The sequence below is a fragment of the Somniosus microcephalus genome, chromosome 11, assembly GCF_052327205.1.
Source record: "Somniosus microcephalus isolate GS21.2 chromosome 11, FLI_Smic_1.0, whole genome shotgun sequence".
Taxonomy (NCBI): domain Eukaryota; kingdom Metazoa; phylum Chordata; class Chondrichthyes; order Squaliformes; family Somniosidae; genus Somniosus; species Somniosus microcephalus.
The window spans coordinates 51293049-51315900 of NC_140997.1; positions in this window are offsets into that span (position 1 = coordinate 51293049).

Genomic DNA, 22852 nt, shown 5'->3' on the forward strand with positions numbered 1-22852 from the left:
AAGATTTGGCAAGAAAGAGTTCATTCATCCACTCGGTAGATTGTGGGTATCCTACCTAAGGGTTGAAAACTAAAATTTAAATTTAATCCAAACTGGTTAATGTAAGGATCGTTCGGTGAGCTGACTCGGACATCACTCAACCCTAGACCTGAAACTGGGCAACAAAACCCCACACTGTTCGTTAAGTGAGGAATTAAGCGAGAAGGATTAAGGATTTGTCTGTTTCCTTGGTATATATTTGTTGGGATACCGAAGCCCAATGATCTTAGTGTCAATGCGTGAAATATTCAGCTGTGCAGCCATTTAAGGAAATGGCACAGTTGGAACAAAGGCATGAAATTCATCATTCCAAAAGCTTACTACTCCACGCATAGAATTTCATCTATTTCTTCCTTCCAAAGAATTCCAATTTAATGGTCTACATTTTTTTACCCACCTGTCATTGGTCTGAATATTGGATGGGGGGAGGGTGGTAGGACTTCACACACTACAGAGATGCTCTCCTAACCCTAGTCAATCTTATGGTCTCGATCATCATTTCAATTTTCAATGGCCCAGAACTTCGGGTCTCCACGGGTGTGTACGCACGGGGTACTCACCCGTAGGCCCAATGGAAGTGCCGGTTTCCTGCATGCACTGCGCATGTGCGGGAAACCGGCACTTCCGTTCCCCTGAACGAAGGGGTTCAGAGTTCGAACGCGTGCGCGGTAGAGGCTGCGCGTGCGCATCGAACTTACCCTCCCGGGAAAACCTGCAAAAAAAGGTAAGTCTCCAGAAGTTACACATTTAAAAAGCAGGCAAAAGCCTGCTTTTTACAAGGTAAGTGGTGAATTAATTAAAATTAAAACATTTTTTCCCCACAGGTTTATTATTTTTAAATACTTTAAAGAAAGGTAAGTTTATTTTTAGCCCTGTTAGAAAATAAAATTATTTTTTTCAAAAATTTAAATTATTGTTTAAAATAGTTATTTCATGTAATTTATAGTTTATTTTAAAAATGTGATGTTTTTAAAAAATTTATTTGAAGATTTAGTGATGTTTTGGGGCCCGTAGTATTTCTAAGTTTTGACAGCACTTCCTGTCAAACTTATGAATGGGCATTTCCCTGCTCCGATTGGCTCCCCATGGTCCACGTGATCCCAGGGGACGCATCAAACTAACTGCGCCCCTGGGATACGCAAGCACTGCGCGCCGGCAGTTGGAGCAGGCCCAGGATCGGAATTCCACGGGGGCCCACAGCTCAACGGCCGGCGCGCAAGGTAAGTGCAGGTCGGGGGCTTACACCCGCGGGAAGCCCCCGACCCGAATTTCTGGGCCATTATTGTGCAGCCCTGCCAAAATGGGGATGGAGTTTTGCTTTGACAGGACTTGGAAGCTCGCTACAAGTAGCCGTTTCCTGCTCTTGCCCTGAACTAGATAAGTTCATTCACTTTACTTCCAGTTTCCGCCCTTCCCTCGCCTTCACATGGTCCGTCTCCGACTCTTCCCTTCCCTTCCTTGACTTCTCCGTCTCCATTTCTGGCGATCGGCTTTCAACAAGCATCCACTACAAGCCCACCGACTCCCACGGCTGCCTGGGCTGCACTTCCTCCCACCCGGCTTCCTGTGGGGACTCTATTCCGTTCTCCCAGTTTCTCCGTCTCCGCTGCGTCTGTTCTGACGATGCCACCTTCCATGCTAGTGCTTCCGACATGTCTTCCTTTTTCCTCAACCGAGGATTCCCCTCTACCGTGGTTGACACGGCCCTTGACCGTGTCCGTTCTGTTTCCCGCGCTTCTGCTCTCGCCCCTTCCCCTTCCCCTCCCTCCCGGAGCCACGGTGGGGTTCCCCTTGTCCTCGCCTTTCGCCCCACCGGCCTCCACATTCGGCGGGTCGTCCTCCGCCATTTCCGCCGCCTCCGGCGTGGTCCCACCACCGGGCACGTCTTCCCCTCACCTCCCCTTTCGGCGTTCCGTGGGGACCGCTCCTTCCGCGACACCCTGGTCCACTCCTCGGTAGCCCTCGTCGGACCTTCTCCTTCCCATGCAGGCGCGGGAGATGCGGCACGTGCCCTTTTGCCTCCTCCCTTCTCACTGTCCGGGGCCCCAGTCACCCCTTCCAGGTGAAACAGCGATTTACTTGTACTTCTTGCAATTTAATGTACTGTGTTCGCTGCTCACGATGCGGTCTCTTCTACATTGGGGAGACCAAACGCAGATTGGGCAGCCGCTTTGCGGAACACCTCCGTTCAGTCTGTAGGGGTGACCCTGGGCTTCCGGTCGCCTGTCACTTTGGTTCGCCGCTTCGCTCCCGCTCTGGTCTCTCTGTCCTCGGGCTGTTGCATTGTTCCGGTGGGGCTCGACGTGGGCTCGGGGAGCAGCGCCTCGTCTTTCTATTGGGCACTTTGCAGCCTGCCGGACTCAACATTGAGTTCGGTGGTTTCGGATGATTGTCCCTGCCCCCCTTTTTTCATGCAGTATGATTTTTGCCATTCCCATTTGCAACATTTTATCTTTACTGCCTCTTACAAAAGTACAGGGTGTTCTTTCAATTCCTTCCTCCCCTCCTAACCGCCGCCCCCCCCCCCACCCACCCCCGTCTCTGCACCTGCTTAATATCTGTTACATCTCCAGCTTTTTCCAGTTCTGATGAAGGGTCCCAGACCTGAAACGTTAACTCTGTTTCTCTCTCCACAGATGCTGCCTGGCCTGCTGAGTATTTCCAGCATTTTCTGTTGTTATTTCAGATTTCCAGCATCCGCAGTATTTTGCTATTATACTAAAAACAGATCATCTGGCCATTTGTCTCATTGCTGTTTGAAGGACCTTGCTTTGGGCAAAGTGGCTGCCACATTTCCCTACATTACAAGAGACTTCAGTGCCTGTGAAATGCTTTAGGACATTCTAAGATTGTGTAAGGTGCAATATAAATTCAAGCTCTTTCTTACTGACTTTTAAACAGAATCTATCATCACTCACTATATGGCAGAAATGACATCTGTTCCAGGCATATGGCATAAACCAACCGTAAAATGGACAAAACTGCAATGTACCTCTTATACATCAGTTTCTCTTTTGAATTGTGACATGAGATATTAGGGTAGATTTCTCTGATTAGGAATACCCTTTTGTCCTCTTATCCAATTTTGCAAAGGTAATTTTAATGGGGCCAAGAGCATCTGCCAGTTTATGGGCGAATGCATGTAAATGAGGACAGACTGACATGATGCTGCTCTCCATTTCTGCTGGTTTTGTACTGCTTTCATTACTTGCCCATATAAACAGGAGGTCCAGAGTTCCTAGGAGATGAGCAGTACATAGATGCAAGTTTAAAGTGTCCAATAAGACGCTGGTTAAACTGTCAGTCATTACTCAATGGTTTTTATTGCTTTTTTTTTTCTTGTTGTCCCTTAGGCTTTCAGGAGCCATTGTATGGTCAGTGGGAATCCTCCTATATTTGTGGGTTTTTTTTTTAAAAAAGGACGGAGAGGTGTTCAACAGACAGATGTCACGCAGATCAGAGACAATCTCCACCCACCTGCTGGCATCCCACACCAGAACCTACAAACAGAAGTGTATATACCTCCATCTTTCAGAGGCGCAGTGCCTGCAATATAGAAGGGGTGTCATGACAGAGGGAAACTCTGGGGTGATGAAGTCTATCTGGAGCCATTGCTCATGACACCTGTGTGGTATTTAGGACACAAGCTGAGCAGCTATAAGGTTTTGTTATCTACTAGAGTTATCACTCAGCATAGCATTGACTTTTGAAACAGCAATTCAGGTACAGGAAACTCTCGTTTAAACGGCACCTAAATATCCGGAATTCTCTATTAACCGGCAAAATTCTCACTCCGAAAACAGCACCTCAATAACCGGCAATGTTGCCGAGTCCAAGTCCAAGTCTCCCACGGTGGCCGAGTTAGTCAGTGGGGTTAGTTCTGCAAACAGCCACTACTCGGCTTCTTGGCGCTGTCAGAAGTTGGAACACCTCAAAACCCCTGTAACAGGAGTCTGACTCTCCCGCGCTGCCGGTAGTCCCTTCCAATCCGCCATTTTACAGGGGTACTGTGCGTCTCCCATGCTGCTGGTAGTCATTGCATTGCATTACCCTCAACTGGCAGTACTGTACTTGATCAAGCATCTTCCACCATCCATTTAACACAACATTTTGTAGGTTGGTACCCAATTACTGTATACTGCACATTTCTTGATTTTTTTTCATTTTTCTTTGTTAAAAATAGCCTCGGTAGATAACCCTCTCCCTCATCCGGAATTTTTGATCAACCGGCAACACGCCGGTCCCATTGGTGCCGGATATCGAAGAGTTTCCTGTACATGGATAGATCTGTGGGCATGCTGCAATAAAACCTAGCCAAAGTTTCAAGGATTGTTGTTGTATGCTGCACAGCTTTACCCTGCAGAAAGTTATCTTGGAGCACTTGGAGGATTAAAGCCATCAGAGAGAAGTAAAGCTGGATTATACAAATTTGACAATTCAGTTATTGAACAAATGTGCATCACCACTCGCAATTTTTGCACGTCATTAAACCATTAGGTTACACATAAAGCTTGAAGGGGTCCCCATATCAAGTTACTAATTCTTAATAAATCCTAAGTATTATTAAGTATTGTGGCTATAAATTCAATTACAATTAGCATGTTATAATGCTGTAAAATGGGATAAACATGGGCTTTCCTGATTGAAAGATAAGGGCCTAGAAATTGGACATCGACAAAAACCTGCCGGTGTCACCGCAGCCTCCAGTTTACGGCCACTGAAAATGGCCGCAGCGCTACCAGGCAAAAATTCGCGCTGGGGACTGAAGACTTTTAGTCCAGTACTAACTTAGAGTAACGCCATCCTGGTGACGTTAGTGGAGGCATCCGACCCGAAGTTCCTGTCCAGGAGCGGTGTTGCAGCTTCTTACAACCTCTGGAAGTGAGGCTGTGGAGTTCACAATGAATTGTGGGCAATTAAAAGGGCTATAAATTAAAGGGCAATGCATTCAGGAGGAATATAAATTAAAGTGAAGGGAAAAATTGCAGTTTTCAGCCCTTACTGCCTTTCAAAAAAAAAAATTAACATTAAAAAGTCCCAAATGGGAGTCTTCAGCACTTAAAGCTGAATTCCCTTCAGAACCTCAAAAAATGGGAAAAGTGCTTCAGCACCAACACAAAGCTAGGGAAGGGACACCCAGGGTCCCGCGTGCAGCACTCCAGCTTTGTGCAGGAGGTCAACACTGCAAGACAGGCCCTCTACCCACAGGGGCCAGGAGGCCTTCCAGAAAGAATGATGTGGGACCACATCACTGATGCCATCACTGCCAGCAGTGTCGTCCCCACCACCTGGCTCCAGTGCCCAAAGAAGCTTCATGACTTCAGACCACTGGTCAAGGTCAGTGTGTGCATCTTCAAAGGCTGTCGCCTACCAACTGCACCACTAGCCTCACACACTGCTCAGTGCACAACTCCCCCCCTCCCCGCCAATCACCCACCTACCAACAATCTGTACCAATCACAAGGCACATCTCCCATTCCTAGCCTCACCTCACCCCCTTGGAGATGGTACAGGCCATACTTGGCAGCGGCATGGCTGAGCCCTTGGCCAGCGGTGGGGCAGAAAGGATACAAGATGCTGATATCCTCATACGTTATCTACCTTCTGGCATGCACCTTTTGCTTTCCCGCCCTCCCTCCACCCTTGTGCCTTCCTCATTTCACACACCCAAGAAATGCAGCCTGCCTAGTCAGTCAGTGGTTGGCCAAGAAGAGGGAGAGGAGAGTGAAGAAACACAGTCACTTGATTTGACACTCCCAGCCACCAGCTCCTCAAGGTCAATCAGCAAGACCATTTGCAGCATCCCCACTGAAAGTCAGCCGCCTTCCACCAGCCATGCTGCAGCCACTGGGGTAGCACTGCATGTCATTAGTAGGATAGGCAAAGGCACACACAAGACAGTCACTCAGAGAACGCATAAGGGTGAGGAGTTGATTTCTTGATGTCATATTGAATGGATAGATGTATAAAGTTGGATTGGAATGTTTGCTTTGTGGTGGCTTTTATTTCAGCATCATTGCCAAGAGGACGCTGTGACAGAGGGAAGGCAAGGTGTGGGACTAATGTTCAAAGTGGAATTGGGGTTGTGGTCACTGGGACTGCAGGCGGATCATTCCATCCCAGATATCCCAGCCAGAAAGGGGCTGTCTGGTTTGCATCCTTCCTTCACCTTCCCCCTCTTTGGCTCCTTTTATCTTCCCGCTGGGAGCGGATGCTTTAAATCTGAAATGACAGCATAAAATGCTGGAAATACTCAGCAGGTCAGGCAGCATCTCAACCTGAGACGTGAACTCTGTTTCTCTCTCCACAGATGTTGCCTGATCTGCTGAGCATTTGCAGCATTTTCTGTCTTCTCAGAGGCTTTCCCTTACCATCTGAGGTCTTGCAAGTGTCCAGCAGCACTCACTACACACTTAAAAACTTTTATCATCTATTGCAGCAAGCCACTACTTCAGCAAAATCAAAAAAGCCCAGTCCAAAAGCTTAAATGCAAGCTTACCTGAAAGATGTGTGTCCCTTTAAGAGGTGGTGACAGCGCCTATGTCATTCTGCTTGTACACTGGGTTTACCGGGCGTGCTTAGGACCCAGCGCTGAACTCAGCGCTAGGGTTGAAGTTCGTCGTGGGGACGTTAAGTCGGCATATACGTCAAGTCGGCATATACGTCACCACGGCGCCATTTTACTTTTCAGGGCGATACCCGTTAACGGCAGTGCTACTGGGACCACGAAAATGGAGGACGCCGCAGGACCTGCCATCAGCTGGCGGAAGAGCGGCCACCGCTGCTTTCTCCACATTATGCCGCACTAACGGGTGGCGTTGAGGTAGGGAATTTCTCCCCCAAGAAAATTTAAAACCTAACAGAAATACAATAAATGTTATGACTGACTGAACACTGACAACACCAACACGCAGCTGTCGGTACAAAAAGGAAAAATGTATCCTTCGAAACCCTTGGGTATACAATTGGCTTCTGGAGCACTGCTGTTGATTAGCAGCTTGTCTTGACTATCGCACCTGCATCGCATTCATTGTGCTGTTCTCACTATGATCCCTAGAGTCGCGAGGCTCTGGGTGAGCAGCAGGGCAATGCAGGTGCCGCAAGTTGTTTTGCTGAACGAGATCTGCAGCAAAACACGGACTGGATCAATGTTTCACATTATCCCCGTGTATTCCAATTTATTTGGTGCGAACAATGTATATCACAAAAGATGCAAACAAACGTCAAGCCATATATTTTTATCTTAAATTATATGTTGTTTTGTAACTTTTAAACTTATCGATCGGAGACTCATTTTGGAATACATTAAAAGCAGACATTGTGATGATGTGTGCAACAGATATTGGAGGTGGTAGTCAGAAGTAAGGTTTTAAGATTTTTATCACGTAATATATTAAATTTTGCACGTAACGCATTTCATGTCAGTTTGTTGTTGGTGAGACTTTAATTCCTTGGATATGTGGCTATGATCAGTCATTCATTGTAGATTATATAGACTTTTAGCAACTTAAGGCACAAGCTTTTTTGTTTATTAAAATCATTGTTAAAATATACAGAATCACAAAAGAACGTTCATTTATATAATGCCTTTCATCGAGTCTGCAACACAGAAACAGGCCATTCGGCCCAACTGGTCTATGCCGGCATTTACGCTCCACAGGAACCTCCTCCCACCCTTCTTCATCTAACACTAGCAGAGTAACCTTCTATTCCTTTCTCCCTCATGTGCTCATCTAGCTTCCCCTTCAATGCATCTATGCTATTTGCTTCAACTATTCCTTGTGGTAACGAGTTCCACATTTTTAACACTCTTTGGGTAAAGAACTTCTCCTGAATTCCCTAGTGGATTTATTAGTGGTTATCTTATATTTATGACCTCTAGTTTTGGTCTCCCAAGTGGAAACATTTTCTCCACTTCTACCCCATCAAACCCTTGCATTATCTTAAAGACTTCTATCAAATCACCCCTAAACCTTCTCTTTTCAGTTCCTCAGAATGTCTCAAAGCACCAATTTAATAATTTTGAAGTGTAGTCACTGTTGTTTTGTAGGCAAACACAGCAGCCAATTTGCACACAAAGTACCACAAGTAGCAATGACTACATGTTCTGTTTTGGTAGTGTTGGTTGAGGGATAAATGTTGGCTAGGACACCAAGAGAACTTCCCTCCTCTTCTTTGAATATTGTCACGTGATCTTTTACATCCACCTGAACAGGTAGACAAGGCCTTCATTTACGATCTCATCCAAAAGACAGCATCTCCAATAATGAAGCACCCTCTCAGTACTGCACTGAAGTGTCAGCCTGGATTCGTGCCCAATTTCCAGAGTGGGGCTTGGAACATCTCTATCAGCCTTGTTAAGGGGTGGAACCAATAATGACAAGGAGCAGGGCCGGGATGGGGACTCCCTATGCCAAAAGTTCCCACTTCTCCGGCCCAGAAACGCCCTGACATAAAACTGGAGTCTGGTAAGCCAAGAAAGATGAGTTATATCGGCCCCCAGAAAGGCTAAGTGGGCCAGGAAAGCAGCCTAAACTCCCAAATTTAAGGTATGGAATTTTTCTGGAAAAATTTAGGAACACAGAACACCCCCCAATGTTGGCAATGCACCAGATTTGCTGGCAGCAGGAGAAAGGTGGGTGCTATGGATGCACCTGTAGTGATAGGATGCTTGCCAGCCTCATGCTAATTAGGTGCCCTTCCACTGATCCCTGCAAAATATAGGGTCAGTGTTAGAAGACACTGCCAGGATAACAGCCTGCGTATTTTCAGGACCAGGCACTCTTACCTTGGAATACTGGAAGAAAACTGCCTTCACTAGGGAGGCAATAGTAGAGTTATGTTGTACCCTAGAACCTGACCTCCAGCCAACCTCAACCACAGGGATGACAACACCTGTAGCTGTTAAGGTTATCGCAGCCCTGATCTTTTATATAATTATAGGCCAATTCCAAACTGCCACAGGGGACAACAGCAATATCAGTTAATCTGCAGTTCACAGATGTATCAAGCACTTGACTGATGCATTGTTCACCAGGGAAAACAATTTCCTCACTTTTCTCATGGGCAATCAGTGGCAGAATGATAGAACTGTGCAATCTTTTCAGGTGGCAAGATTCACCAGAGTACAGGGCATCATTGGTCACTGCCATATAGTCCTATGGCCCCAGCACACAAAAGTGCTTCCACTCCAACGTTCAGATTGTTCTTTGATCATCAAATAAGATTATGCAAGCAAATGCCACTTTCTAGGGAGCAATTGTTGTGCCTTCATTTTAAAGCAATCCAATATGCCAGGATGATTTGACAGAAAGAAGACTGCAAGGATGAACATCAGGAGACCAGGGCTACTCTCGCCAGTGCTGGCTCCTGACACTTCTGAAACAGTCAAGAACAGCCGCAGCGCAGATACAATGAGGCCCATACAGGCACCAGGACCATTATCACGCGTACCACCGGCATCTTGAAGCAGTGCTTCAGATGCCTCGGCAGATCAAGAACATTTTACACCACAATCCTGCCAAAGTCTGAGATTACTGTAGTTTGTTGCATGCTCCATAACTTTGCCATCTAAAAATGCTTATGCATGATGCAAGTAGAGAAGGAGGACACTCATCTACAGCCAAGAGCAGAGCAGGAATAAGGTGAAGAACCAAATGATGTTCCCACTGAACCACCTTTGCAGGCAACAAGCCATATTGTTTCATTGATAAGACCTTCGCCTTGGTTTCCCATCTGCCCAATGCATAGAGAGTCCTCTCCACATGTGCAGAATGTAGTGGACAAGCACAGACATTTGCACTAATTCAACTACCAATGATCCCATTCTCTCATATACTATTATCCTATTCTACATTATCCCAAAAAATCTCTCTTGACAAGTACAACCAAACTGGAAACTATATAAGTGATGCGCAACTGGCTCTGCCACATCTACTGCTGTGGTGGCTAACTGATCCTGCTTGCTTTATGGCATACCTGCTATCATTTAAGCAGGGTGGATGGAGGGGTTGGTGTATTGTCCCAGGAGGTAGCAGCCGTATCCGTGGCTACTCCAGCCATACCATTGCTTGTGGACATGCTTCACCATGCCTACATGCCTCATCTGTAGGAGTAACAAAATCAATAAAGGCCTGTCTCAAGGTCTCTCAATCCAATCTCACAACATGCCAGAGGAAAATAGCCTGTTGTAGATTGGAGCCTGGCCATCACCTCTCACCAGGAAAGGTGCACTTTTTCCTTCTGGGGAGGGGATCTTTAAGTGCCAAACAGGTCAACCCTTCTCACAACCACCTCATGCAGACGCATGCCAATTTTGCCAGCCATCAACAGTGAGTGGGTCAGAAGCTGACACTTGTCACATTTCCATATTTTGTGCCTCCACAATGAGTTTCCTTTCACTTCATTTCATTTCTGCCCGACACTCCTCCAGTAAACATCTGATTCTCAATTTGTTCAAAACCAAGGAACGAGGCAGTCACTGAGTTTGATTAATCTTGCATATTTATTCAATTGTGTAATTAGTGGTCATCTAGCCTTTACTGCATTTGCTAACATTACATAACTTAGGCTCATGGTCACATTTTTATGTCCACGAGGAACAGGATTTCTTCTCGTGTCAGCCATGGCTCAGTTGGTAGCACTCTCGCCTCCGAGTCAGAAGGTTGTGGGTTCAAGTTCCACTCCAGAGACTGGAGCACGAAAATTTAGGCTGACACTCCAGTGCAGTACCGAGGGAGTGCTGCACTGTTGGAGGTGCCATATTTCGGATGAGACGTTAAACTCTCGCAGGTGGACATAAAAGATCCCATGAGACTATTTTGAAGAAGAGCAGGAGAATTAGCCCAGTGTCCTGGGCAACATTTATCCCTCAATCAACAATAGAATAGATTGTCTGGTCATTATCACATTGCTGTTCGTGGGACCTTGCTGTGTGCAAATTGGCTGCCACGTTTCTTACATTACAACAGTGACTATTCTTCAAAAGTACTTAATTGGCTGTAAAGCGCTTTGGGACGTCCTGAGTTTGACCTATATTCTTCAGGCTTTTTATAACCTACTTGTTAGGACCAGTTCCCATGGCTTACTTACCATATTTGGAAGATAAAGTCAGACCTTGGCAGTCTGTTATTCTTCCTTATCTAGTTTTTAGCCATCTCAAGGTCCTTTTGCTTATTATTTTTCAGCAGTCCATTATTTTCAATCTCATTGGAGCTGTTGCCTTTGTTTGAAAGCACATACAGATTAATTTGCATGGGTATTTAATCCTTTCCTAAGTAAGTCAATTTTTATAGAAACTTAATTTTAGTTAGCGTAGCAGAATGATTCACAAGAAACATGTACATACAATGTATACAACAGGGAGGTGGGCCCAACCATTTCCCTGCCGTACATTGCTAAGGCCACCAACCCCCAGTGATCATAATGCAGTCCACTTGATCGACACTTCATTTACTAGCCTAAGCATCCATGCAACATGGCTGCAGTGCTTACTATCTACAGAAATCACTGCAGCAATTCGCCAAGGCTTCTTGAGCAGCACCTGCCAAACCTGCGACCTCCACCACCTAGAAGGGCAAGGGCAGAAGCCACATGCGAACACCATCACTTCCAAAGTTCCCTTTCCAAGTCACACACCATTCTGAATTGGACATATATCACTGTCCCTTCAAAGTCGCTGGACCAAAATCCTGGAACTGGCTACCTAACAGCACAGAGAGCACCTTTACCACATGGACTGCAGCAGTTTCCCACAATCATGTACTCAAGGGCACTTTGGGATGAGTAATAAATACCAACCTTGCAAGCAACCCGAGAATGAATTGAAAACATATGAAATATCTTTATTAAAAACATTTTGTTTAAAGCATTATTTTGAATATTAGAAAGTTCAGTCATTAAGAAAAAAAATGGCAAATGAAAATGTAATGTATGTACCTTTAAGGGGAGAACTACTTTTTACAGCTCCTGTATACTGTAGTACCGGCAGTGACCACACTTGTATATAAATGCTGAGTAGGGATCTGCATAGTTAGTTCTAGAGTAACCCTCATTCAGTAAACACCTGTTGATCGTTCCCTGCAGTCTCTTGTCTAATTATTGAAGGACATAACATCAAGATACACGGATCTAACATTGGCGACGAGCAGATTCAAACCTACCTGCAACTCTGCATCACCTCCCAGGGATTCGCTCCTGGAGAACAGTGGAAGGCGGCAGAGTCCAGAAGCACGGGCGTTGACCACGGGAAACCCCCCAGTCATCCAGCAGAGATTTGAGCATCGCAGGGGAGGCTGTCGAGAGCCAGGCTTGGCTTTCCAGTCACGGTGGTCCAGCGAAACGGGCTGGCAACAGGTACTGCGCAGACCCTTCCCGGACAGCGGCGGCAAGAGCCGACCGACGGCACAGAAAAAGGCCGAGCAGCGTCGACTGGGGAGAGAGAAAGTGTAGAGCGCACAGGGAGCAGCCGGTGTTCAGGACCGAGCGGCGTCAACGAGAGTGAGAGAGCAGAGCGCAGCCGGTGTTCAAGGGCCGAGCAGCGTCAACGGGAGAGAGAGGCGCGCAGGAAAACGCGCACAGCGCAGCTGGTGTTCAAGGGCCGAGCAGCGTCAACGGGAGAGAGAGGAGCGCAGGAAAACGCGCAGAGCGCAGCCGGTGTTCAAGGGCCGAGCAGCTTCAGCGGGGAAGAAAGGAAAGCGCGGGAGACGCCATTTTAAGCCGCAGCAGGGAAGAAAGGAAAGCGCGGGAGACGCCATTTTAAGCCAGTCTAACCACACCCAAAAATGCCGAAGAGTGGCAGTATCACAGCGTTCGACAATGAAGTCGAAGATTGGACGACATATGTCGAACGCATAGAAGTATACTGCAAGGCGAATGAAGTGACAGATGACAAGAAAGCGCTGGTATTGTTGAATTCAATGGGTGCAAAAACGTATGGCTTACTACGAAACCTAGTAACCCCAGAGAAGCCAGTAGAAAAGGATTTTGAAAACATAGTGTCAATCCTACAGGACCACTTAAACCCCACACCGCTGCTGATAGCAGAAAGATTGAAGTTTCACAAAAGGAACCAGCATAAAGATGAAAGTAATGCTGAGTATTTAACGGAACTGCGCAAGCTATTGAAACACTGCCAGTTTGGAACGGGACTAGCAGATACTTTAAGGGACAAGTTTGTGTGTGGGCTTCAAAGTGAAGGAACCCAGAAACGGCTTCTATCAGAAAAGGATCTTAAGCTGGACAAGGCTTTCAGCATTGCAGTATCACATGAAGCAGCAGCACTGGGCGCGGCAGAGATACAACGGAGACCGCAAGAATATGGCACAAATGAAATGTCATACGGAACAGTGAAGTACTATCGCTGCGGCAGAACAACACACGACCATAAGCATTGCTGGTTCAAGGACAAAGTGTGCAGACAGTGTGGAAAAGTAGGACACATAGCAAGAGTCTGCAGGTCGGGAAAGAAAACCAGCAGCAAGAAATCTCCACAGGAGAAGTACAAGAAGGTACATAAGGTGACGGAGAGTAGTGCAGACGAACAGAAAAGTGATACAGACTCTGGAAGCAAGGAGCTGGGTTGTCTGAAACTACATAATGTGATCAAAACGGAGGATCACCAAACTATCTGGGTCACGCTCAAGATAGCAGGAGTCCAAGTGAAAATGGAATTGGACACAGGATCAGCCCTAACAGTCATAAATCGAAGGGACTACAAGCGGCTATTCTCACATATACCCTTGAGAGATACAAAGATTGTCTTGAAGACGTACACGGGGCAAAAAGTCTACCCCAAAGGAAAAATAAGGGTGAACGTTATATATAACGGCAAGGAAACACCAAAAATGGACCTATATGTATTGCCAGATGGAGGACCACCACTACTAGGACGTGAATGGATCCGGAAGATACAGCTAGATTGGCATTCCATACAAGCACTGACTATAGATGCCAAAAAGGATGACGACGTCACACCTGGACGACTGTCAAAAATGCTAACTGACGCACAAGAAGTGTTCCAGCAGGGACTTGGAACACTAAAAGGCATAACAGCGACGATCAAAATAGAGGAAATTGCAAGCCCAAAGTTTTTTAAGGCCAGACCGGTACCTTATGCGATCTGCCCAGCCGTCGAAGCAGAGCTGGAAGGTTTGGAACGTTCAGGAGTACTTTCCAAAGTGGACTGGAGCGAGTGGGCTACACCCATCGTTCCTGTAATGAAGAGGTCGTTGAGTAATACGCCTGGGGAACCAAAGAAGGTTCGCATCTGTGGGGACTTTAAGGTGACAGTGAACCCAGTCCTTCACACTGTACAATATCCGCTTCCGCGGATTGAAGATATTTTCGCCTCGCTATCTGGAGGGAAACGCTTCACTAAGATTGATCTGGCCCAGGCGTACCTGCAAATGGAGGTAGAAGAAGCCTCGAAACAGTACCTCACGATCAACACTCATAAAGGTCTCTACCAATACAACCGGCTGGTGTTCGGGGTAGCATCAGCTCCGGCTATTTAGCAAAGGGCAATGGAACAAGTCCGGCAAGGGATTCCAGGGACCCAGTGTTATTTGGACGACATCCTGGTCACGGGCGAAAATGACAGTGATCACTTCGCCAACCTGGAGCAGGTGCTCACTAGATTGAAGGAATATGGGCTCCGAGCTAATCGCCACAAATGCGAGTTTTTCCAGAAGCAGATCTCGTATTGTGGCCACGTTATTGATAAAGAGGGGTTACATAAGTCCCCTGAAAAGATTGAGGCAGTAGTCAAGGCTCCAGCACCGGAAAATGTGTCACAACTGAGGTCGTTCCTCGGGCTGGTGAACTACTACCATAAGTTCTTGCTGAATTTGTCTACAGTACTACACCCACTGAACACCCTACTGCAAACGGGGGTATCATGAAAGTGGAGTGACGAATGTAAACGAGCTTTCCAGAAGATCAAATCATTGATCACATCAAAAGAGGTGTTGGCTCATTTCAACCCAGCACTACCAATTCGGTTGGTGTGTGATGCATCACCCTATGGCATTGGAGCGGTGCTATGGCACAAATTCCCGGACGGCTCAGAGAGGCCAGTAGCCTTTGTGTCTCGGTCACTAACCTCAGCCGAGCGTAACTACGCCCAGATTGACAGGGAGGCCCTCAGCCTAGTGTGGGGAGTGAAAAAGTTCAATCACTATCTCCACGGGCAAAAGTTCACCTTGCTGACTGACCACCAACCACTTGTCTCCATCTTTAATCCAAAGAAGGGCGTTCCGGTGATGACTGCGCAACGGCTACAAAGTTGGTCCCTTTTTCTAGGGGCGCACCAATGTGAAATCGAGTATAAGGGCACGAAACAGCATGGAAACGCTGATGGGCTATCACGCCTGCCACTGCCTACTGCGGAGGAAGCACCAGCAGTGGATCCTGTCGAAATATTTCATTCGACTATAATTGAATGCTTGCCAGTAACTAACGCTGGTATAGAGAAGGAGACCCGAAATGACCCGACACTGTCTCGGGTATATGATTTGACGGTGAAGGGATGGCCAGCACATGGCGACTCACTGTTGCCAGCATTCTCATCCAGAAGAGAACAGCTGTCAGTATGCCAGGGGACCTTGATGTGTGGATCCCGAGTGGTAATTCCACCCAAGTTAAGGGAGAGAGTGCTCAATGAGCTTCACGAAGGTCATCTGGGAGGGGTGAAAATGAAAAGCCTTGCTAGGGCTTATGTGTGGTGGCCGGGGATCGATCAGCAAATCGAGGACCTGACAAAGAGCTGCTCAGGATGCCAGAAGCTCCAAAATGCACCACCACATGCCCCTCTACACCCATGGGAGTGGCCCTCATCTCCATGGCAACGGGTGCATATTGATTTTGCTGGTCCATTCATGGACTCAATGTTTTTAATAGCCGTGGATGCGCACTCGAAATGGCCTGAGGTGATCAAAATGTCCTCCACCACCACGGAGAAAACTATTGCAGTCCTACGGACCATTTTTGCCAGGAACGGCTTGCCAGAGCAGATTTGCTCTGATAACGGACAACAGTTTGTGTCCGAAGAGTTTCGAAGATTTATGAAAAGGAATGGGGTAAGGCATTACACATCCGCCCCGTATCATCCAGCCACAAATGGATTGGCTGAGAGGTTCGTACAAACCTTTAAAAAAGCAGTAAAGGCCATGTGCGATGACGACATTCCAGTGCAGCATAAGGTGGACAATTTCCTGTTAGCCTACAGAAATGCGACACATGCAGTCACCAACCAGGCCCCGGCCATGATGTTCTTTAACCGAAGGTTGAGATCTCGTCTGGATTTGCTCAGACCAAATGTATGAAGAGATGTTGAGAATAAGCAATTCCAGCACATCAATGAGAAGCCGACAAGGAGCTTCAATGTAGGGCAACCAGTCTTGGCCCGCGACTACCGAACAGAGAAATGGCAACCAGGAACGATATGCACACGGCAGGGGCCACTAATGTACACAGTGGATGTTGGGGAGAACATTGTGAGACGCCATGTTGACCAGATCCTAGAGTCACAGGAACGAGTCAACCCCATGTCTCGCCCATACGTACCTGGTGATGAACCCGACGTGCAGGTAGCATCTACCCCAGAAACAGTAGCATCAGAAGCTGATGAACCAACCGACGACAGGGGGCCAGAATCGCCTCCGCACCAAGAGCAAGACACTCGGGAAAGGCGCTATCCAGAAAGGATCAGGAAGCCTCCCCAAAGACTGAATTTATAAATAGACTATTTTCAGCTAATGTTGCATGTTAAAAGTGTTAATTGTAATTAGTTTGATATTTAATTGTTAAATGAGTGTTACGGTACTGTTAATCTAAAAGGGGAGGAATTTTAACGTATGTACCTTTAAGGGGAGAACTACTTTTTACAGCTCCTGTATACTGTAGTACCGGCAGTGACCACATCTGTATATAAACACTGAGTAGGGATCTGTATAGTTAGTTCTAGAGTAACCCTCATTCAGTAAACACCTGTTGATCGTTCCCTGCAGTCTCTTGTCTAATTATTGAAGGACATAACATCAAGATACACGGATGTAACAGAAAATATTTCCTGAAAACAGTTTGGGTGATTTGTGGGTAAAAGTTAGATATGATCACGTTGCAGAACACTTGAGTATTATAGGACAGGCAGTGTGTGATATCTCTAGCACTGAAACTCCTACAACAGCACCACCCAGCGGGGTTACAGAAATGGAGACTATTTTCTGCCATTCCCAGGAGCAAGAAGTTTACATAGGAGGTTTCAATGTAATTTAAAAACGTCAGCCAGTTGCTCAGTTGGTAGCACCCTCGCCTCAGAGTCAGAAGGTTGTGGGTTCAAGTCCCACTCCAGAGATTTGAGCTCAAAAACCTAGGCTGACACTACAGTGCAGTACTGAGAGAGTGCTTCACTGTCAGAGTAGCCGCCTTTCAGATCAGACATTAAACTGAGGCCCCGTCTGCTCTCGCAGGTGGACGTAAAACATCCCACAGCACTATTTCGAAGAGCAAGGGAGTTATCTCCAGTGTCCTGGTCAATATTTATCCCTCAATCAACATCACTAAAAAACAGATGATCTTGTCATTATCACATTGTGGGAGCTCTGTGTGCAAATTGGCTGCCGCATTTCCTACATTACAACAGTGACTACACTTCAAAAGTACTGAATTGGCTGTAAAACGCTTTGGAAGGTCCAGTGGTGGTTAAAGGTGTAGTGTATGTAACCGTTCCACCTTTAAGAGAACTATTTTAAGGGTTGCACTACTTTATCTTGGCTGCGGTATACTGTAATACCGGTGGTGACCGTTAAGTGCTGTGTAATGATTTATTGGGCAGTTCCGCCCTGACCTTCGACTAGTAAAGACCTGTTAAAATTTACTCTTGTGGTCTGTGTAGTAATTCTCACTATAACACACAGACTTAACAGTGGCGACGAGTACGATCTTACCCTGCGGCAGAGATACATCCAAGGCAGTTTAACGGGCGTCGAGAGGAGGCATCCGCCCTCATCATTCTGCTGAGAAAAGACTCGGGTCTGCAGAGCAAAGGAAGAATTCTGACACGAAGCCTTCCATCAGCAACAGGCAGTGATCATCCCTTCTATCACGGTGGTGGGTAAGCCGATCAGCGACGAGCAGCAAGTCAGCCACGTTGGCGTGAAGTAGGGGATGGAAAAACGGAGGATATAAGGGCGGAGAACTCGACCACAGCCGGGGGAAAAGAGCTGGACAGAAGTCGGGGCCAGAGGCGCTGAGACTGGGCAGCGTAAGGCACGGGAGCCGCGGTGAATGCAAACGCAGCCGGTGTAAAAGACCGGGCTGCAAGCGGGCTGAGAGACGCAACAGCGTCGAGAGAGAGCTCGACCGCGACCGGTGAAAAAGGCCGGGCAGCTACCAAGGCCGCGAGGCGCAGCGGCCGGGTCAGCGTAAGGCGCGGGAGAAAATTTTTAAAAAACCGCGGAGAACTCAGCCGCAGCCGGGGGAAAGGACCGGACTGCAAGAGGGGCTGGGAGGCACGATTTGAAAACCGCTGGGGAGGGCGAACGCAGCAATACGGCAATCGCCATTACAGCCAGCGGGGGAGAAAGGCAAACGCGGGAAGCCGCCATTTTCGTAGGCGGGGGAAGAAGACAAGCGCGGGAAACTGCCATTTTGAAAAAAAAAGAAAAGAAAAATTTCTTTTTGTTTCTCAAGAAGATTGCGAGGATGCCTAAGCGTGGTAACATCAACGATTTCGATCCCGATGTTGAAGATTGGGCCACATATGTAGAACGCATAGAGATATATTGTAAGACAAATAAAATATCAGATGAAGATAAAGCACTAACCTTACTAAACTCAATGGGTGCGAAGATATACGGGCTATTGAAGCATCTTCTATCACCAGCTAAACCGGCGGATCAGACTTTCGCTAAAATTGTTGCGGTCCTGAAAAATCATTTGAACCCCACACCGCTGATGTTAGCGGAACGATTTAAATTTTATGCGAGAACGCAACTGAAAGAGGAAAGCAACGCGGAGTATTTAATTGAACTGCATAAGCTAGCGAAATACTGTCAGTTTGGGGAAAGTCTGACAGAGGCACTGAGAGACAAATTCGTGTGTGGATTGTCGAAAGAAGGAACACAAAAGCGGCTGCTTGAAGAGAATGATCTTACACTTGATAAGGCTGTCGCTATTGCAGCATCACACGAAGCCGCAGCGAGAGGCACTGCGGAAATGCAGCTGAAGGCAGCGGTACTCAGCGTAGATCAAATGGCTTTGGGTACAACGAAATGTTATCGTTGTGGAAAGACAACACACGATCAGAACCAATGCTGGTTTAAAAACCAGGAATGTAGAAAATGTGGCAAGCTTGGTCACATAGCTAAAGTATGCCAGTCAGGAAAGAAGACCAGCAACAAAAAGTCACCGCAGGAAAAGTGCAGAAAGGTACATAAGGTGGCTGAGAAGAGTTCGGATGAACAGAATTCGGATTCAGACTCCAACAGCAAGGAACTGGGTAGTCTGAGAATTCACAATGTGAGTAAGGAAGCTGACCGACAAACTATCTGGGTCACACTGCAGATAGCAGGAGTCCAAGTGAAGATGGAATTGGACACCGGATCGGCGTTGACGGTCATGAATAAGCAAGATTACAAAAGGTTATTCACACATATTCCCCTACGGGATACGGAGATAGTATTGCAGACATACACGGGGCAAAAAGTATACCCCATCGGAAAGATAAAAGTCAAGGTGATACACAAGGGCAAAGAACACCAAGGAATGGACTTATATGTACTACCTGAGGGAGGTCCACCACTTCTGGGACGGGAGTGGATCAGGAAAATAAATATGGACTGGCACTCCCGAAAAGCAATAACGGTAGATTCCGGAAAAAAAGATGTCAAACCTGAACGATTGTCCAGAATATTGGATGAGGCTAAAGAGGTGTTCCAACAGGGACTGGGAACACTGAGAGGAATTAAGGCAAAAATCAAGATTGCAGAACATGCAAACCCAAAATTTTTCAAAGCCAGATCGGTACCTTATGCGATACGACCTGCTGTGGAAGCTGAGCTGGAAGGGCTTGAACGTTCAGGAGTACTGTCTAAGGTGGACTGGAGTGAGTGGGCCACGCCCATTGTTCCCGTCATGAAGCGTTCATCGAGTAACAAGCCAGGGGAACCGGGGAAGGTCCGCATCTGTGGAGACTTCAAGATCACAGTTAATCCGGTGCTTCACACGGTGCAATATCCGCTTCCGCGGATTGAGGATATCTTTGCTTGTCTGGCGGGAAACGCCTCACCAAGATAGACCTGGCGCAAGCGTACTTACAGATGGAAGTTGAGGAAGAGTCGCGCCAGTATCTCACAATCAACACGCACAGAGGCTTGTATCGATATAATAGACTGGTTTTTGGAGTGGCTTCGGCTCCAGCAATTTGGCAGAGGGCCATGGAGCAGGTATTACAGGGAATTCCAAGCACTCAATGTTACTTGGACGATATCCTGATTACAGGAGATGACGATGAGGAACACCTTGCAAATTTGAAACTGGTGCTCACCAGGTTGAAGGAATATGGCCTTCGAGTTAATCGCCAGAAATGTGAGTTCTTTCAGAAATGGATCTCGTACTGTGGTCATGTCATTGACCAGGAGGGGCTGCACAAGTCACCTGACAAGATCGAAGCTGTTGTGAAGGCTCCCGCTCCGGAAAATGTATCCCAGTTGAGTTCGTTCCTAGGGTTGATTAACTATTACCATAAGTTTCTGCCAAATCTATCCACGGTGCTGCACCCGCTGAATGCTCTTTTGCAGAAAAAGTACCATGGAAGTGGAGCCAGGACTGTAAGAAGGCCTTTCGCAAAAGCAAGGCATTGATCACCTCAGAGGAAGTGTTGGCTCACTTCAACCCAACGCTACCTATTCGTTTAGCTTGTGATGCTTCTCCTTATGGTATTGGAGCAGTACTCTCACACAAGTTGCCAAATGGCTCGGAAAGGCCAGTCGCATTTGCATCCAGATCATTGACCTCCGCTGAGCGCAACTATGCTCAGATAGATAGGGAGGCTCTCAGCCTTGTGTGGGAAGTAAAGAAGTTTAATCATTACCTGCAGGGCAAGAAGTTTACACTGCTGACAGACCACCAGCCGTTGGTATCCATATTCAACCCTAAAAAGGGCGTTTCCATTATGACAGCGCAAAGGCTACAGAGGTGGTCCCTTTTCCTAGGGGCACACCAATATGACATAGAATACAAAGGATCAAAACAGCATGGGAATGCTGACGGTTTATCGCGCCTACCGTTGCCAACGGTAGAAGAGGCGCCTACAGTGGACCCAGTGGAGATGTTCCACTCAACCATAGTGGAATGTCTACCAGTAACAAATTCTACCATCGAAAAGGAAATGAGAAATGACCCGACTCTCTCACGAGTCTACGATTTAACGGTGAAGGGATGGCCAGCACATGGCGAACCACTGTTGCCAGCATTCTCGCAGAGAAAAGAGAACAGCTGTCAGTGTGCCGAGGAACTTTGATGTGTGGATCCAGAGTGGTGATTCCACCCAAACTCCAGCATAAAGCGCTAAAGGAGCTTCACGAGGGGCATCTGGGTGGAGTGAAAATGAAGAACTTAGCCAGAGCATTTGTGTGGTGGCCAGGTATCGATGGAGATATCGAAGAAATGACCAAGAGCTGTCTAGGATGTCAGAAGGTCCAAAACGCACCACCACAAGCCCCTCTACATCCATGGGAGTGGCCCTCATCTCCATGGCAAAGGGTACATATCGACTTTGCTGGTCCATTTATGGACTCAATGTTCTTAATCGCGGTGGATGCACACTCCAAGTGGCCGGAGGTAATAAAGATGTCCTCCACCACCACGGAAAAAACCATCACAGTATTAAGGACCATATTTGCCAGGAATGGGCTGCCGGAACAGATCTGTTCTGATAATGGACCGCAATTTGTGTCCGAAGAATTCAGGAAGTTCTTAAAAAACAATGGGGTTAAGCACTACATGTCCGCCCCATACCATCCCGCCACCAATGGATGAGCTGAAAGGTTTGTCCAGACCTTCAAGAAGGCCATAAAGGCCATGGGTAATGAAGACATAAATCTACAACATAAGGTAGATAACTTCTTGTTGGCGTACAGGAATGCAACACATGTGGTTACAAACCAAACTCCCGCCATGATGTTTTTCAATAGAAGACTAAGATGCCGGCTGGATTTGATCAAGCCAAACATCAGAAGGGACGTAGAGAACCGGCAATTTCAAGGCATGAATGAAAGGCCAACTAGAACCTGCCAGATAGGTCAACAAGTTTTGGCCCGGGACTACCGTACCGAGAAATGGCAGCCTGGAACTATTTGCACACGACTAGGACCGCTGATGTATACCGTGGACATTGGTGAAAGTATAATAAGGCGCCATGTTGACCAGATCATAGAGTCATCCGAAAAGGGACAACCTACTCCACAACTCTATACGCCTAATGATGAAGCAGAGATACCCATAGTATCTACCTCTGATCCGGTGACACTGGAATCAGATGAACCCAACACTGGCATTCAAGCCGAATCGACCTTGCCAAAAGAACCTACTACACCACCAAAAACTACTACACCACCGAGGCGTTATCCGGACCGAGTCAGGAAGCCTCCAGAGAGACTGAATCTGTGAACTGTTTTTACATGAAGTTGTGTATATATGTTATGATGTTATGTTTAATGGGGAATATATACTGTTAAGCTAAAAAGGGAGGATTGTAGTGTATGTAACCGTTCCACCTTTAAGAGAACTATTTTAAGGGTTGCACTACTTTATC